A 6,000-nucleotide genomic window follows, 5' to 3' on the forward strand; every position below is an offset into this window, starting at 1 on the left:
ACTAACAATTGTTCCCTGTCTTGTGAGGCTGAGAGGTTAGTACTATTACTGCCATTGCGGGGACAGTATTGGGACATATTTTGTTTTTAATGACTATGGTGTGCCTAGAGACCATGGAAATAGACATGTAGTAAATTGTTGAAAAATAGAACATACAATGTTCTGTCTAATACTTAGTGGATCTAGATAGTTCTTTTATTTTAACTGGACCAGATTTTATTTTAACTGTGTAGTAACTGAATGTGGTCTTCCTGTTCTGGTTTGGGAAAGTAAAGGTATGTATGTACCTTTAAAGGTCTAGTCTCATGGATTGAATGCAGTGGTGGGGTCAGAATCATAAGGTCAAATTCTGGCTCTGCCTCAGCTCTCTCTCTGGATTTTGGCAAGTCACTTAACTTCTCACTGCATCAGTTTCTGCATCTGTAAAATTATTATAATCATGCATATTTGCCTACTTCATAAGGGCGACATTGGGATTAATAAATGACCATGCTCTGAAAAAGTAAAGTGGTATTTTCATCAGTAGAACTGTTGATTAAGTGCAGCTAAGTCTCACATGATTAACTCCAAAAAATTAATTGCAGTTTTAATCGCACTGTTAAACAATACCAATTGAAATGTATTAAATATTTTTTGATGTTTTCTACATTTTTAAATGTATTTTTCAGTTACACAGTATAGAAAGTATACAGTGCTCGCTTTATATTTATTACAAATATTTGCACTGTAAAAATAAGAAATAGAATTTGTCAGTTACACAGTATAGAAAGTATACAGTGCTCGCTTTATATTTATTACAAATATTTGCACTGTAAAAATAAGAAATAGAATTTGTCAGTTCATCTCATACCAGTACTGCAGTGCAATCTCTTTATCATGAAAGTGCAACTTACAAATGTAGATGTTTATTACATAATTGCATTCAAAAACAAAACAATATAAAACTTTAGAGCCTACAAGTCCACTCAGTCCTACTTCTTGTTCAGCCAACTGCTAAGACAAACAAGTTTGTTTACATTTACGGGAGATAATGCTGTCCACTTCTTATTTACACTGTCACCTGAAATGAGAACAGGCATTCGCATGGCATTTTTGTAGCCGTCATCGCAAGGTATTTACATGTCAGATATGCTAAACGTTCATATGCCCCTTCATGCTTCCGCACCATTCCAGAGAACATGCTTCCATGCTGATGACGCTCTTTAAAAAAGAAATGCATTAATTAAATTTTTGACTGAACTCCTTTGGGGAGATTTGTATGTTTCCTGCTGTTTTACCCACATTCTGCCATATATTTCATGTTATAGCAGTCTCAGGTGATGACTCAGCACATTTTTATTTTAAGAACACTTTCACTGCAGATTTGATGAAATGCAAAGATGATACTAATGTGAAATTTCTAAAGATAGCTACAGCACTCGAACCAAGATTTAAGAATCGGAAGTACCTTCTAAAATCTGAGAGGGACAATGTGTGGCACATGCTTTCAGAAGTCTTAAAAGCTCAAAACACTGATGCAGAAACTACAGAACTCGAACCACGAAAAAGGAAAATCAACCTGCTGCTGCTGGCATCTGACTCAGATGATGAAAATGAACATGCGTCGGTCTGCACTGCTTTGGATTCTTATCTAGCAGAACCCATCATTAGCATGGATGCATGTCCTCTGGAATGGTGCTTGAAGCATGAAGGGACACATGAATCTTTAGCACATCTGGCATGTAAATATCTTGCAATGCCGGCTATAACAGTGCCATATGAATTCCAGTTCTCACTTTCAGGTGACATTATAAACAAGAAGTGGGCAGCATAATCTCCTGCAAAGGTAAACAAATTTGTCTGAGCCATTGGCTGAACAAGAAGTAGGACTGAGTAGACTTTCTAGGCTCTAAAATGTAACTTTGTTTTATTTTTGAATGCAGTTGTTTTTTGTACATAATTTTACATTTGTAAGTTCAACTTCCATGATAAAGGGATTGTACAACAGTACTCTTATTAGGTGAATTGAAAAATACTATCTTGTTTTTCACAGTGCAATATCTGTAATAAAAAATGAGCACTGTACACTTTGTATTCTGTGTTGTGATTGAAGTAAAAATATTTGAAAGTAGAAAACATTCAAAAATATTTAAACGGTTTTCTATTGTTTAGTAGCACAATTAATCGCAATTAATTTTTTTAATCACGGTTAGTTTTTTAATCACTTGCCAGCCCTAATTCACCAGGTGATGATAAAAGTCCAGCAGTGAATTTCCACTCTAGCAACATCTCTAAAGTGGCTCCAAATGCAGTGAATAGATTAAAAAATAAAATGCCAGCAAAAGGGATACACGTGGAAGCAAGGATTTATATACTGGCAGTTCGGTTTAAAACCAGTTAATACTGGAGACTTGTTCTCATACTTCCCCAGAAGAGAGAGGAACTGAGGAATGTCTTGCAGCAAGAAAATGTACAGTTAATGAACTTTTTATTAACAATAAGAGTTTGGATGAAGATTCCCTGCTGCATCAAAGACTTCATTTACTCCATGTGGGAGTTTAAACTGCAGGCAATATAGATGCTGGAAAAATGTTTACGATTGATTGGCTTTAGGATATGGTAGATACACTGTTAGGCTGTTGTGCTTCAGAGGCTCCAGTTTGGTTGCTATGTTTTTTTCATCTTCCATGCTCAATTATTTATGGCCTCCTTTAGCTGTCTACCCTCACTGGGGGTCTCTCATCACAAGTGTGATGGCTCTGTTCCTCCCCAGGGTTAGGATACAAATGGTCTCACTGCTCTGCTTGATGGTGCTATAAAGTTTAACAGTCAGTGGTTTGAGCACTGGCTGCTAAACCCAGGGTTGTGAGTTCAGCCCTTAAGGGGCCACTTAGGGATCTGGGGCAAAATCAGTACTTGGTCCTGCTAGTGAAGATAGGGGGATGGACTCAATGACCTTTTATGGGGGGAGGGATAGCTCAGTGGTTTGAGCATTTGCCTGCTAAACCCAGGGTTGTAAATTCAATAATTGAAGGGGCCATTTAGGGATCTGGGGCAAAAATCTGGGGATTGGTTTTGCTTTGAGCAGGGGGTTGGACTAGATGACCTCCTGAGGTCCCTTCCAACCCTGATCTTCTATGAAGACTCACACTTCATGCTCTTTCATGGACATATGGATCATGGGGTTATTCATTTATTGCATCTTCTGAAAATGGAGCCTGGGGTGTGTAATCACCCTGATAAGCTCATCACCTCAACACCTGTGCTAATAAGTGCTAGGGCCTTGTCAAATAAATCCACTCTAATTCATGATTACCCAGCTGACCCTGGACTAGATTTATCCTGTATTATAAAGACCTCTTTTAGCTCAGATCACTGTAGTGCTATCCCAGTGTTCTCATAGAGAAAAAGAAAAGGAACTGGTTAGCTGCAATTGACAGGGAGTCAGTCTTTTTCATCTCCAACTTCTGAGATTCCTTTATAAGTGTGTGGCACTCTGCACTTTGCTGTTCATAGCAGCAAAACAATAGAGCTTCCTTTCTGCACACAAGTGGGGTAAAAATGCCTAGATGGATGGAAATTCCCAGGGTGAAATCCTGTCCCATGGATTTCAGTACAGCTAGAATTTCAGCCTCAGTCTCTTCTACCCCTCCTCAGAGCTTTCTTTGTGCAAGTTGATGGTTGTGGGGCAAGGTACTACCACTCCTACCTTCTGTTGGATGGAATAATAGATTGACCCCATCACCTGGAAATAATAAGTTCTAAAACTGTTACAACTAACAGAGTCTCCTTCATCTTAAGAGGGCAGAGGCCTGTGTTTTTGGAACTGAAAGGAACTATTTTGAAACTGTAAACTAAATATTAAAATTATTTGGCAGCAAGCACTGTTTGAACATTTGTTGAACAATATTTCCAAGGAGAGGGTGAGTTTGATTTTTTCATTAGAAGTTAACTTTGTGGAGGTTTTATTTAATTTGACTAGAGAACAGCTAGAACAAAATGTGGGGAGATTTATTTTCCTTCAGTGAGACCATTTCAGATTTATTCCAATAAAGAACAGTAGACACATTCCCTTGATACCTTTCAGAGCTCAGCTGCTGCTATTCCAAAATCAGGCTGGGGGAGGGGGGTAGGACGCTCTAAGAAGAGGATTCTTCAAGACTTCTGCTGAAGCATGGGGTCTGTGAAGTGAGGTGGGTTAATCATCTCCTAATTTTATAAGGCTTACACTTGTGTAATCCTTTTGACCCCCCTCCACACCTTGGACTACTTTGTGGAATTAATCTGCACACGTTGTCTGCAGCTGAATTCTGATCGCTGCATAGACTCATGCTTTACTGTCATGCCTTGTGTGAATGTCAGTGGCATTTATGGGTTAAAGCTTGTTATCAAATCAATAAATGCCACTTAAAAGAAACAGGTGTGTTTGCATGGTACACTGTTCCACCAAATGCATGTCTGCTTAGCTAGGCTCCTTTTAATATGAAGTGATTCTTGGAGTAAAACATTTTGTGCTATGGAACTGTAGAGCCTGAAAATGAAAAATGTCAGTGATAAAAAATAAGAAAAAAGTTGGGTTGAGGGGAATGATACAGATGGTGTGATACTTAAAGACCATGGGGGAAGGAAAGAGCTAATATTTATTCAGCAGTAGAACGAAAGCTAAAGGAATCAAACTTATCTCAGCTGTTACAGACTTTCACAATAGAACTCCACTCTCCTTATCCATCCTATTACCATGAGACCAGCTTCTGCCTTAACTCTGCTAATATGGTCACCTGCTTCTTCCACACTCATCTATGTGCTGTCTCCCATGCTGACCCTTCAGTGTGCAAAGAGCTTTTGGCTGGGAGTTACCACCTTACCCTCCAGGTCAGTTGGCCTCCTCCATAATTCATATAGAAAACCCTCCTCTCAGACTGGTTAGGCAAGTGGTGAGTTGTGATTATTGCTACTGATTGACTAGAATTTGCATCTGTAAATCTTTGATGCAAACCAATCTCATTTTCTTTATTCCATCTTCCTGACTTCCTACATACCTGTTTGTCTCAGCCAACAATATAGTTGATCATTGTTCCACAGTAGAATCTAAAATGCTAGTGTAGACAAGACTAGCGGGAGCTCCGGTGACAGAGATTGTAGCTTCTATATTTGGCTCATCCCCTTTTCTGAGTGCCTTCCAGGAGTCAGTGGTTCTCAACCTTTCCTGATTACTGAACCTCTTTCAGGAGTCGGGTTTATCTTGCGCACCCCCAAGTTACACCTCACTTAAAAACTACTTGCTTACAAAATCAGAGATAAAAATGCAAAAGGGTCACAGCACATCATTACTGAAAAACTGCTGACGTTCTCATTTTTACCATATAATTATAAATCAGTTGGAATATAAATATACTTACATTTCAGTGTATAGGACATGGAGCAGTATAAGTAAGTCATAGTACAAAATTTTAGTTTGTACTGACTTTGCTGGAGCTTTTTATGTGGCCTGTTGTAAAACTTTGCAAATATCTAGATGAGTAGATGTACCCCTGGTTTTGAACCACTGCATTGAGTGACCTGATCAACATTATCATGTGTTGTTTGGTCGCTCATCCTATCCCAAGAGGGGAAACTTGAGGATCCTTTGTGGCTTATTAATTTAAAAGCTTGAACTCAGTAGCATTCATCAATTTCTAAATCGGATAGTTACCTTGACTAGCCGGTGTTCAGACAGGGAGCTCTACCAGGATTTAAATAAGAGGCGCTGGGAGTCGGAGGTAACAGATACAGTAGCTGCGGTTAGTGAATCAGCGCAGGGCAGGGAATACTGCAAATACTCCGATGTATTTATTTGCAGCTAACGTGAAGGATAGGGCACAAAAACTGGAACGGAACCGAAAAGAAGGTCGTTTTTCCTCCCACACTGGCCATAGTGACCCAACTTTTCCTCCCACGCTGGGCGTAGTCCTGATCAGTGACCAAGAATTGCGGGGAAAGTGTCAGGGATAAATTAAAAGCCATTAAAATAAATCACAAGAC

This window comes from Gopherus evgoodei, chromosome 13, assembly GCF_007399415.2.
Source record: "Gopherus evgoodei ecotype Sinaloan lineage chromosome 13, rGopEvg1_v1.p, whole genome shotgun sequence".
NCBI lineage: Eukaryota > Metazoa > Chordata > Testudines > Testudinidae > Gopherus > Gopherus evgoodei.